A 13,792-nucleotide genomic window follows, 5' to 3' on the forward strand; every position below is an offset into this window, starting at 1 on the left:
GAACTTTTGAGACATTTTTGACAGTGTTTGCATACTTTTCCACCACTTACACACAGTTTTTCTTTGAATAATCAACGGTTTCTCAGCTATCAATTTGATAATGATGGATTTTGAAGGAAACTGTGCAAAATTATTTTTTTCTCTTTCTGTTGCATTGTAAACATCTCAAAAACGCGTAAACTTTAAAATTTGGAAAAAATAGGTCAGATATTACTTTTTACATGCAACAAAACGCTGTCATAATTTTGAATGTACGATTACTAGTTAACGAGTTATTAGCGAAAGAAAGTGTCCCATTTCTAAAAGAACTAAGCTTTAATATCATCGGTGTAATCTTCAATCCTTCTGCATTTTGTTAGCCAAATAAATTATATCATAAGTACCTAAACTGCAGAAATCGCAGAATTAAAGACCACGCCAGGCAAAATGGGTTTCGGTTATAGTAAAACAATGTGTTTTTTAATCTTTTTCGGAAGAACACCTTCTTTTAGAGCACATCTCTCATTTATTTTCGCAAAAAATTCTTGGATTTTCATATGACTAATGCGTGATTTTTCATAGAATAAAATTAATTTTTTATTGGCTATAAAAAATTGAAGCAACAACTCTCTCAACTTTCTGCAATCATTTCTTTTTCTAATCGCTAGAACTCATATCTAATACTTAAAGCTGAATTGGCCAGATTGGCGAAAATCCATTAATAAAACGAAGACCATCAACTTGGGCCCATATTTACGTCGAACGTCAAAAAGCCATTGGATACATATGTAAGTGCTTACTAAATTAAAATTTGCCTGAGGTTGACCTGGTTCTATTATTGCCTTATCGAATTTATCAAATTTACATCCCACTTTAGCCAAACATCAAAGTCTTAAGTTTTTATTTAATTTATATGCCTAACCGACGTGTAACCTGAAGGTGTTCGCCATGCCCCTATTTTGCTTATCAAACTTGCTTTTGCTTTTAAAATAAATTTCCATTCAGTTGTGAGTACTGGAAAGATTTTGGATTTTCTGCTGAATTTTCATTTGTGATTTTTGCTTTCGTCAGCAAAAGCAGATAGTTTTAAAATAAACAAAAATGTACAAGTCAAACAAACATAAAGTTCTGTTAAAATTTTAAAACCGTCATTTTGTGTAAACTAGTGTTACCTAGAACCAAATTACGGAGAAAATGCAATAGTATATGCTAAATCACATTTAGTCAGCTAGTTTTGAGCTACAAATGAACATTCATAAGAGTTCTTAGACTTGTTGTTTATTGCAAGCTTCTATTTAAAGAAAAATACATTAGGAAGTTGAAAATGTAAGCATTTTTGAATATCCACCTCAAATACCGATTTTCATACCGATTTTTAGGATTTACATACCGATAAAAGATTTTTTTGGGTTTCAAAATACCGATAGAAATGTGGCATCACTGATGGGTACATCGATTGTCCTCTATCCTCTCTACTTACTACGGTGATGAGATTTGAGATATCTCTGGGATCAGAAGTTTCTCTCAGCATTACATCGGCTATTTTGGCTCTTTCATTGACCCTTCGAATAGTAGCATACATATACGACGATGGGTTGCGGTAAGGCACCGGGTCTGGTATTGCGAGTACCTATGGGGGGTCTATACGTCCTCGATAGAGCATAACATCAGATCCCAATCCCTGGCGTCAGCTTATGATATTCGCTGAAATGATATTCGCGAATAACAATAATGCGAGATGCGATGTGTAGCAGGAGCGTTTGCTGATGAAAGCTGGTCTTGGTCGAAGTGTGGCGGTGAACTGGTCAGAGAAGGAAGTTGTCTCTCCGGAATATCATCGGTTCGTTTGGATCTCGATCTCTCGGCGGCAGTATATGACGATGATGATGAAAAACGATGATGCAAGGGCGATGTTACTTTTCAGAGTTGTCTCTGAGAAACTGTATCGTTACAAGTAGGTACCTCTGTAGAGCAGCACATGGTGGTGGGACTACTGCTTGTACTGCTTGTTGATCGTGGACGTATGGATGGATGGCGGCGATGAAGGGTGGTGACGGTGGTGATGTGACTGGCAATGATGACTGGCGATGATGACTGGCGATGATGACTGGTGATGACGACTGACGATGATGACTGGCGATGAAGACTGGCGGTGATGACTGGCGACGTCGAATGACTTTTAGGAGGGACAAGGAGTCACGGGATAGCGAGGGAACGGAATCAGAGGAATGTTGGAAGGAAAAGTGAGAATGCTAGGAAAGGTTTTGTTTTTGATTTTTTATTTTTTTGACTTTCAGGAGGGGTTTTGGATTCAAAGGATTCTAAGGATGGGAATCAAAGGAAGAACGGGAAGGAAGAGAATATTTTAATTGGATAAGGGTTTGTTGCAGATTGTAGAAAGATGGTCAGTGTTTGTAACGGGCACCATCTGAGCTTGATGATTTAGTTTGACACGAATGATTCCTTCTCTGGATTGCACCTTTTCGATTAGGCCTTGCTTTTTGAGTTTTAATGCCGCTGTTCTGATTCCCCTAGCGTGTGGGGTTAGATGTTCATTGATGTAGATTCGGTTATCCGAATCGAAACCCACATTCCGTAGTGAAAGTGTACGCTGTGTGATGTACCTACTGTAGAATTCGGACATTGAATTTTTCATGGCAAACTCACACAAGATAGGTGGGGCAGTTCCGCAAACGATCGGCGACCTGGCTAGACGTTTGAGTTCCACTAGTGGGCAAGCGGTGTAGTTCAAATGTTTGCTAATATTTTGGAAGATATTAGCTAAATTTTCCTGGTTTTCAAATGGGATACCGGAAATGATGATTTCCCGACTTTTGTTCAGACGCTCTAAAGCTTCAGCCGACGAAAATGACTCCTCACGAATTCTGTTGATCTCGGTATTGAGGGAGGTTGTTTTGGCAAAACACTCACTCTGGAAGGATGATACGTCTTGCTCGATGGTGTCAATCCGTTTTACAAGTTCGGTGCGGCAGTTATCTATTTTCTCTTCCAGCCGGGAATGGGAATCGTTTATCTTGGCCTCGATTCTTCTCCACAGCTCATCAAAACTACCAATTGTGTCGGATCCGGCCAAGTTGATATCCTCTCTGGAACGCTTTTTGCCTTGCGATTCGGCATCCACAAGTTGTTCAATGTCGTAATAAGGATTTTTCTGAAGGGGGCGTCCGTAAGATAATAACACGCAGCAATATGGTTCGACGATCGACCACAGAAAATTCAATTTTTTAAGAATTTGTGGTCCATGCACGCACGAGACTTTATTCGGACGGGCTGTAGTGTTCACTCACGAATTCTTTCAACGAGTTGAATTTTCCAATATAGGTATAATTTAGGCAGAATTAACTAATAACCCTAGAGCACTTTCAAGCTTCTTTTAACTTAACATCCCTTCAGGAACGATTTTTGAATAATATACCCTGCAATCCGTGTTGATATCCAACTCTCACAATCTACTGCACTTTGAATTTAATAAAATATCAAAACATTTAAATTTTTCAATTTTTTGACACGAGATAAAATTGTTTGCGTCTTATCTAGTCAACGCTTACTCCGAATCCTCCCATGTCGAAATATTGACTTTTTCACTATATTAACTCAATTTGAAAAGTTTGTTCAACAAAAATAAATGCAGCACTAAGCCACTATACTAGATATGTTGGTTTTGATACTAGAAACAAAACGTAGTACTCAGAATTTTCCCCTACCCCGTGAATTTTCCGGAATTTCCACAACAGTGCGTACATGTCGAAATATTGACTTTTTCACTATATTAACTCAATTTGAAAAGTTTGTTCAACAAAAACAAATGCAGCACTAAGCCACTATACTAGATATGTTGATTTTGATACTAGAAACAAAACGTAGTACTATAAGTAGTGTTCCTTAATCTTAAGATACAAAGTCTGTAAGGTCCATTCAACAAAGACAAATCAATAAACAAACAATATCAATCCGTTTTTGAATGAAGAAAATTTTATTTACGAACAGTATGAAAAGAAGAGGTCCTAGATGAGACCCCTGAGGCACACCGGAGGTTACAGTTACAGGTTGGGATAATTCGTTTTGAAGCGAACAATTTGTGTTCGATCGGTTAAGTATGATTGAAGCGAAGAAAGGAGATTTGGATGAAAGCCATTATTTTTAATTTTAGAATCAGTAGGAGTATATCGATGCGGTCAAAAGCTTTGCTAAAATCAGTATAAAGAGCCTCAACGTGAAAGCCTTGGCACATGGAATTGATCACGTACGTAACGAATTCGAGAAGATTTGATGCAGTAGAGCGCCCTGTGAAGAATCCATGTTGTTTGCTGGTTACACTAGTTTTTACTTGTTGATAGATTTTGTCATTTATGATTGATTCAACGAGTTTAGGAATGCAAGATAGAATGGCTATTCCTCGGTAATTTCGTACATCTGATTTTTTCCGAACTTGAAAATGGGGATCAAAAATTATTTTTCCAAAATTTGGGCACTTTTGTATTACTTAACGACATTTTAAAAAGAAGCAGAAGAGGGTCGGTTAACTCAACGGCTAAGTTTTTAAGGAAACATGGGGGGAGTCCAGTTTTTAAGTCCTTCGTTAACATTATTGTAATCAATTCCATTGACTTGAATGTCACACGCTAACTCTGGAATGTATGGAAAGTATTCTTTATCACGGTTATTCTCAGAGAAAGATGTGTAAACTTCTTGAAAAAAGGATGCAAATAAGTTATAAATTTCCAACGGATTATTGCCAATGTTTCCGTCTAGTGTCAAACAAGTCGGAAAGTTTGAATTTTTCATCCGCATTTTAGCATAGCCAAAGAATGCTTTTGGGGTTTTCTTAAAGTCATTTTCAATTTTCTGATTGTATTCTTCAAAGGAATTTTTAATACATGAGTTGAGCTGGTTGCATAAATTTATATAATGTTGATGGTTTGTGGAACTTCTATCGCTTCTGTAGGCTTTATGAGCCTTTTGCTTCCTTGTAAGTTTTTCAAATCTTTGTTATACCAGACAGGATGTTTGGAGTTGTGAGACCGTCTTTTAATTTTGAAGGTACGTAACTAGAATCAGATTAATCATTATGTTATAAAGTTATAATGTTGTAAAGTTTTATGAACAAAACTACATTACAACTTACTGTAGTCTATAATCGTATTTCTCAACTTAAAACAGTATCGTCTTTTTGTTGCTGGGTTTTAAAATATTTTAACAATTTACGGTTTTCACGAAAATAAAATACCGAATTCCGATTTTGAAAAAAGAGATCGGTATTACCATCCCTAGTTTTACCTATATTTATTAACAAGATAAACTTAACATTAACATTAGATAACTCAGTTTTTATGCGTTTTATGCAATTATTAGCTATTGGTTGTTTCGATACGAAAATTATAACTTGAAAACTATGGTTATGAATAATTGGAAATTTACTTAAAAGGTTGGTTTTTATTTTTTTAACTTGTTAATTTTGTAAAAAAAATATCTAGTTGTCGTACTAGTCGTCGGAATTCAGCTTATAAAATTATGTTGAAAACAATTTTAGTTTCAATTAATCAATAAATCTGCAAAATCGAACAAAATGCTTTTTTGAATGTTTTAGTTAGGACATGTAGGACTTTGAAGAATTGTGTTCCTCGATTGATTCAAATACCTTTTCCAACACAATCAAAAAACGAAACGCTCATAATGTTCGACAATCTCGTCAGCTACTTACCTATTAAAGGTAAATCAAACACTTGAAACGACACGGCCAATCTTCTTCCAAGGATTTCCGCGCGCCACACAATCGATAGAATGTAAGTATGAAGGTATAACTTTTCGGCTCTACTCCACTCGATTAGCAAAACTGTGCGCTATCACTTATCACGTCTTATCTAAACAGAAACTCTTTTTTTACTTCTTCTTTTTTCAATCAATTTGAGCCTCGTTTGATACAATTTTGACTCAACATTGGCTGGTAAAATATGCTCACGCGACTCACTGATAATAACTTTGCTTTTGTTGTTATTATTTTTGGTGATGATTTATTTTTAACACATCTCATTAAGTAGGTAAGAAAAAAAAACCGGCTGGGCAAAGTACGAACAAAACAGAACTAGACCAACGCGCCCGTCTGGTAGGTCCAAAATATTCTTAATCGACACGAGAAGAGAAAAAACTGGCGGTGGTAGGAATGTAACCTCCAAATGCAAACACACGCATCAAACTTCCTTCCGCACCCTTCGAGTGTGGTCAGGAGAAGAAGCAGAAAAAAATAGATCGAAACCGGTGAGTTAAATCAGCCAGAAGACGCAGAAAAAACCCCGATCATTCGAATTCTGCTAACCGAAACAGCATCACATCATCAATCTCACGCGTTGGCGCGAAAAATTTACACACATTACAGGGGTTTCACGATCGACGAGGCGTGAGGCGTATGGCGTGCGCTGTCGATCGTTTGTTGAGGGGTAGAGGATTTGAATTGTAACACTTCGATATTTGTTTACATGTGCGCGCGATGTTCTTTAGTCGATTAACGAATTTCGCACATTATCTATCTCGAAGATAGTGGTTCGATGAAGGAAATCGTAAGCTAGAATTTTTTCCACCAACAAATGGGGCAGTTGATAAACTTTCACAAAAATCAACAAGTTTCGAATGTTCGAATCCCAGATTGTGGTACGACTCAATTTGATATTGACCCTCTTGGGGAATAAAATGAATACCGCGAATCGAAAGAACGGCGCCGCGACGCAAACTTTTCAACCGAACGCCACCGGAGCAGACGATGAACTGAACGAAGAATGAAGACTTATCTCTAGAGTGTTGTGTTTTGCTGAACTGTTCGGCTGGCTGGCTGACTGCTGATTGCTGCTTGATAGCTGATGGACAATTGTGTGCCGGGTGTTTTTTTTTTTGTAATTTCACATCAACATCGCCACCTACCTACTATCTCGGCTAAAGAATACTTAGCCACTTTGAGGGAATGAGTATAGCATCCCATCCACCTTCTTCGACACGTTCTCGGTTGAGATGTTGTGTTGTGTTGTGAACGTGGTGGTCTCTTGAATGAAGGGGGAAGACCAGACCATGTGCGACATTACGAAGATGACGACGTCGTCGTTGTCGTCGTCGTCGGGCAGTCGGGGATGTCGAAGTCTAACGAAGACGGATCAGCTGACAAGGACGAACGCTGATGAAGCTGACAGCACTAGTGCGTCGATTTCGAGAGGGTCGTTCATTAATCATTGAGGGAAGAATTTGAAACATTTTGCTTTGCGTGGGAAATAACGTTCATTCAAAGCAACACTTTGGTTTTAAATCGAACTTTAGTCAAACGTATTACTGACAGTATTCATTAGGGTGGGTTGAACTTGCATTTTATTTTCGAATTTGAAAACGCCTGTAGTCTAGAAAGTCTTATATGGAAAAACCGCAAAAATTTGTTCCGAGAATGTCTATTTTTATAACTTTTGGATATTTTGTTCTCACGCGATGCAAATGAAATTCCAATAAAAGAAGCTGGTTACAACGTTGCGGAAGACAGCAAAGCGGTAAGAGTTGCGAAAAAGTCTTTATAGCGTCCCAAACAGAGCATTTTTTTTCTTGAACAGAATCAACCAACACTGTCAGATTTTCCTTCAAATTTTCAGATATATCATTTAAACAAGAAAATAATTGATTCAAGGATCATGAAATGTTCTGATACTTAATTACCTAATGTTCCCGCGCCGATCCTCCGGTGCATATGGCCGTGGTAAAAGACCTCCACTGTTGACAATCCGGAGTCACCATCTTCCACCATCAGGCGTTATCTGGCTAAAAAGAAACTGGAAGCACTCCACTTTCTCAACCTGTTTCCCAACTACCATGAAACTGGCGGAATTTTTTGTGTTGATCTCCATCGACTTGGTCTTTCCGACTTTGATTTTGAGACCTGCTGCCTTGGAGCTTTCGGAGAGGTCGTCGAGTTTGCTCTGCATATTTGATTGTGTTTGAGCGAGCAAAACAATATCGTCAGCCAGGTTAAGATCGTTCAGTTGCTCCATTGTTGAAGGATTCCACGGCAATCCTCGGTTCGGTGCACAGTCGATCGATTCAGTCAGAATCTCATCCATTACGATTAGAAAAAGTAGCGGTGATAAGACACATCCACATGTGTTGTGCTGTGGTTCACTCATCATCGTCCGGATCGGAATCCAGCTTGTTGCCGTCGGAGTACAGCGTCGATTTTCTCCTGGATCCTGTTCAGGATCTCTTTGCAGGGTACTTTGAGAGTTGTACAGATCAACGTTATGCCTCGCCAGTTACCGCACTTGGTCAGGTCTCCTTTCTTTGGGACCTTTACGAGGATACCCTGCATCCAGTCGGCCGGGATAACTGCAATATCCCAAATGTCAGCTAAAAGACGGTGCAACAGTTGTGCTGACAATGCAGAGTAAGCTTTCAGCAGGGATGCAATCGATCCTTGCTGCTTTGTTGGCTTTCATTTCTTTGATTGCCGTTTCCGAGTTGACGCTATTTATGCGACTTACTGTTGGCGCTTCGAGCTGCGGATTCCGTTGGCCATCGCTATTCGTGACTCGGAAGAGTTGCTCGAAGTGCTCAGTCCATCGTTTGAGCTGATCTGTTCGATCGGTCAATAACTGACATTTTCCAGCTCCGCACCGATAGTACCATGGCTCGTCGTGATAAAGGCATTCTTGATTCCACACCACTGTTCTTCGACTGTTCCGTCTGTCGGCAGTTCCGAGGCTCGGGATTCGAGCTGTTCAACTTATGCCCTTTTCACCTCTGGATTCTCCAACTGGCGGACGTCGTTGTAGTAGATGGAGCCTACAAGAGAATAAAACATTCGATATTAGCTTTTAAATTATTTTCACTTACCTGGTTTTCTATGCAATCCGAAAAAAACCAATCATCTTATTAAGTCTTATTGGAATTCCTAACAATCCTGTGGGTGGTAAGAAGTATACCTATAATAAAAACAAGAAAATTAGACTTATTTTGTTTATTACCCAATCTGCGTGTCACTTCTATTTTGTTCGCCGCACACCTTGATAAGAAAACAACGACGAGGGAGTGGTCGTTCGAAAAAAAATATAACATCGACGGTGCGATGATTTGGGGTAAGGAAATGCCACTGAAATGAATCTAACCGTCATTTATACATATTCACGAGATGAATTGTCTGTGGTGGTGTGATCGGAAGAACATTCTAAAAGAATGAACCAATACATTGAAAATGGGGATAAAGCCGAACTTTTAACGGTTGAGTCAGTCTTAAAACGTGCTTCGGCGACTAAACAGTGACTGCGTGTCTAGGGACGAGTATGAAAGACTCCTCGCGCCTTCGGACACGCGCAACTCTCAGTATAATCTCGCCAAGAACGAGTTGATGGTCAGATGCAATGTCTGCGCTTCGTTTGTTGCGGGTATCAAGAAGGCTCCTTCTCCATTTTCGACTGATGCAGATGTGGTCAATATGATTTTCTGTTCGGCCACCTCGAGATACCCAAGTGACCTTATGTGCTGGTCGATGGGGGAAGAGCGATCCACCGATAAACATGTTGTTCTATATGTATGGTTATACACCATGAGTGCTAGAGTGGCTCTGCGCCGTAGTTCCACCTCCCCGTGGTGCAGAGTGGAAACGTGTCTACAGACTCGTCACCTGTAGATGTACGGCCAAGAGAACTACACGTCACACTTGGTACAGTCAGCTACCGACGGGCTGCGTGCCGAGTGTGGCAAAAACGTGGTGCGACTGGGCACCTTGGTACCAGTGCTCAGTTGCAAGAGGGAGGGGTCGTAACGTGTATCGGGTAGTCGCGACCCCGATATGCGGGACGACCAAATGTTCGAGCGGGTGTTGGTCGAATTCGCGCGTCGGGTGGTCCTAGCCCTGATTCGCGGATATGACCGACTCACGACGGGCAGAGGGGCCTTGTGCCGTAATATGTGGTGCCCATTGGATGGGCCTCAGGATGGGTCTCGAAGTGTCGAGACGGAGAATAAGTGGGATTTGTGATTATCTCCAGACCCGAGGAGAGGCGAGTTGTTCTCGTCTCGAATTGGGTCAAGAGACGGAATGAACGAGGGCTCTCGAGACACGAGGAGAGGTGGGTCGTGCCGCCTCAATTTGTGTCAAGAGGGGGAATGTGAGAGGGCCTCGAGTCGTGAGGAGAGGCGGGTCATGACGTCACGAATTGCGACGAGAGGCGCATGTGGGACTCGAGTCACGAGTAGCGGCTAACGGACTGCCAACCCGTAAGTCGTGAATCGTGACAAAGAGTGGTTGAGATTGCTGGTGTAGTACGAATAAAACGAGTATTTGCCGTGGAGCGCATTGCGCGAGTATGGTCTCCCATCATGGGTAAAGCCTTCGTTGCTAGGTCCGGATGGGAATTATGGCCAGAGGCCCCAGGTGGATTTTATGGCGTAGGGGTACATAGTATCATGAGTCGTCCAATTGCACCCATGGACCCAGAGTAGCAAACTGGGGGGACGCGGTGGCTCGCCGTGCCTTGGAATGCAATCCGTAAAAAGGATTTACCACCTGGGTGATCAACTAATAAAAAAAAAAAAAAATACACCATGAGTGCACGGATTTAACGCAGTTTCTGCCTAAGTATGTGCTCACATGCATTCTTAGATTATTGAGGTCGACAAATCTCCAATGCTCTTTCTCCTGCAAGTCGGCAACGTCTGTTGGCGCATAACACTAGACCATTGTAGGTTTCTAATCCGTGTTCTAAATCTGGCCGGATAGAGTGTCAAGGACCGCCCAGATATCGTAAATCAGTTCACTCAAATCGTATATGTCGAATAAGCATATTCTCAAATTCTGCTATCCGCTAACTGCTATCCGATTCAACCTTTTTTTAAATAGCTCATCGTAAATGAATGAAAATCACTAAATACCAACTGTGGAGGACTGTCATGATGTTGCTGATTTGAGTCTCGAACACCAAAACGGCAACTGCAACCCAAAACAGCAACATCACGACGGTCCTCCTGCGAAAATCCGTGACTGCAAAAGGAACCAGCGATTGGAAACTTCGAACAGGACGTTGTTGCACTCCGTACGCCGCCTCTGACGTGGAGGACAGATGTGTACGGAGGAGGCTCCGTTAGCATGCGACCAAAGCATTCACGGGGTTGGGTACCCGATCTCCGCTGGGTTGCTCGCACCCCAGCTAGCACCACGGGGAGGTAGAGAATCGGGGTTGTAAGACAAGAGGTGATATGACCACTACCCGAAGGTTGGGTGTATGGGGTCTCGAGTTGTGAATTAGTAAATCCCGTCTATAGTACTTTTGGGCACTTATGTGCCCTTTTGTGACCTAAGTCTATTACAACGTACTTATAAATCTCTCTTGCAACTTTCAAGTTAAATAATCAGTACATATAGTTCACTCAAGAAAATTGGGCAAAATAAGTCATCCACAACATTTGTAACCAACGGTTCCCCAGACTGCTCAGCCGAGCAAGAACCCCCCCTCTAAGCATCAGGGTCGGCACACTCGATAAGTTATTCGGAACAAGGAAACACCTTAATGCGCTTTGTAAAAGTCCCACCTTGTGGTCGCTTGGTACAAACGGCAGGTCGGGGCAGCAAACGTGCCAACGATGCGGGCTAGGACCAGGCTTGATCCAGATGTGGTTACGGGATAGTGGTGTCCGGAAGGTCAACTGGTTAGACCCACGAGGCGACGGAATCTGCTTTCGCTCTCAAACACTAGCACGGCTGGTCCGGGTTGAACTCCGAAATGTCGGAGTCGTATCCGGTACCAGCACGAGGCTCAGTGTCGCCTAGGTCGACCAGCACGGGTTGACGAACGCGGGCGATGTTGATGGATGGTCGGTTTTTCGAACCGAAACTCGGGGTCCTGTAGAGGGACATGATGGGAGAAGAAATTGCGGAAGCTGTTAGTGGCTAGCCTGTGCGGGGTCCAACACGGTTGCTACCTGGATGCTCGATATGGATCACTCAAACTTCAACTGTTGACATTCACCGGAACGTGTTGTTTGTTCGAACTTTTTCATCCAAATGAAGCGGGACAAGTATGAGGTTTTTGACCCCGTACAAAGGTCAAAGGCTTTGTAGTCCATCCATAAATTCCTCCCATCATGCCCTTTTGTCCTTGTTGGCAGGATAATGCTGCCTAATCATGACTCACAACACCATCTGCTGCGAAATTGAGTCCAGTTGGCATAATCGTGTTGGGTGGTGATGCTCTCGGGAACTTTTGGGTGGTCCTTCTACCTTACCCAGTAAGGCGCCTCCTTGCCATAATACGCGGATTTTATGAAACGATTCTCACTAAACCAAGTAGTAAAGGTTATGCTGGTTACACATTTTGTGTTCGGTAAACTTCGTTCTGTTGTTTCGTTGTGTGATTTTGTTGTGAAAATATTGCAACTGTTACCTATATAAAAGATTAAAGCATCAATTTGGATTCTGGAAAGAGATTCAGGAATCACGTCAGCAATGTAGTAGCAGATGGGCTCGCTTTAGTTAGAGTAGTGAGACGTTTCGCTGGAAAATTGTAGAACCCATACACTATAAAAAGGTTAGTGCGATCGCGATTCGATTTCGCAACGCAATCATAGTAAGGAAGCTCTTGTACAGGGTCCGGCAATTGAACTGCTACATTACTTCGACAGTAATTATTTCTTTGCCCACGAAACACTGAACGACCCTCGTCGCTTTGTTTACATTAAGTCTTAGCTATCATGCATTGGATGTAAGTGTTACTTTTGTTATCAGGTGTTATCCGGAAAAAATGGATCTCGAACAGAAACGTAGCGCTGTGGTTGCCTTGTTCCTAGCTGGCAAACGGCAGAAGGACATAGCTCGTGAGCTGTCCGATATAAGTGTGTGCAGAAGTTTTGAATACCGTACAGCTAAAAGATACCTGGAGACCGGAAGTTCCAAAAAACGGTATGGTGGGGGACGCCGACCTACTGTGGTCACAGCTGCAATGGCGAAGATTGTCGAAGCGCCTTAAGAGAAATCGTCGTAGTAGTGCCACTTAATTGGCAGAGGATCTCAACATATCGGATAGAAGTCTCCGTCGGATCCTGAAATATAAACTTCAGACCAAGCCCTACAAGATCTAAAAGGTTCAAGACCTTACGGTGAAGCAGAAACAAGAAGGGGTAAAAAGAGCGAGGGCGCTGCTGAAGAGGGCCGTGGAAGAAAGGTTGAAGAATATCGTGTTTACCGACGAAAAACTCTTCACCTTACAGCAGTTCGTGAATAAGCAGAAGGGCAGAGTTTGGTTGCCAGACAGATCACGAAGCCATGCCGACTTGCTGAAGGCCACTCGACGACAGAAATCAGCATCGTTGATGGTTTGGGCCGGAATTACCCGTGATGGCCGGACTCCGCTGGTTTTCGTGCCTGAAGGAGTTAAGATCAACTAAAATACAAATCGGGAACTAATTTTACAGAATGTCGTCGAACCGTGGGCACGTCGACATTTTGGTTCCAGGGTTTTCCAACAGGACTCGGCGCCAGCTCACAAAGTGGAGAAAACCCAACTGTGGATTGCGCAACATTTTCCAAGGACCATTTCGAGCTCCGAGTGGCCGGCGAGTTCGCCAGACCTGAACCCTCTGGTCTTCGCTGTCTGGAGTATGTTGGCGTCCTGAAGCGATATCTCGTGGCAGCCTGGAATTAAGTACCACAAGAACACCTGCGGGCCTCATACAATACGTTCATCGACCGTCTGCGGCGAGTGGTTAAACTCAAGGGCGAAAAGGCGAACTTTACCAGTTTGAAAAAGTAATTTGTTTTCAAGAGAAATTGAATGAATTT

The 13,792-nt window shown here is 42.1% G+C and overlaps 1 protein-coding gene across 1 annotated transcript in view; it reads right to left on the reverse strand.

Annotated features, from left to right (window-relative positions):
* LOC129757009 (uncharacterized) overlaps positions 1 to 6,764 on the reverse strand; it is an 89,686-nt gene extending 82,922 nt beyond the window's left edge. The window contains exon 1 of the mRNA XM_055754098.1: positions 5,702 to 6,764. The gene's annotated coding sequence lies outside the window, so the exon portion shown is untranslated. The remainder of the gene's footprint in view (positions 1 to 5,701) is intronic.
* Between the last annotated feature and the right edge of the window lie 7,028 nt (positions 6,765 to 13,792).

This window comes from Uranotaenia lowii, chromosome 3, assembly GCF_029784155.1.
Source record: "Uranotaenia lowii strain MFRU-FL chromosome 3, ASM2978415v1, whole genome shotgun sequence".
NCBI lineage: Eukaryota > Metazoa > Arthropoda > Insecta > Diptera > Culicidae > Uranotaenia > Uranotaenia lowii.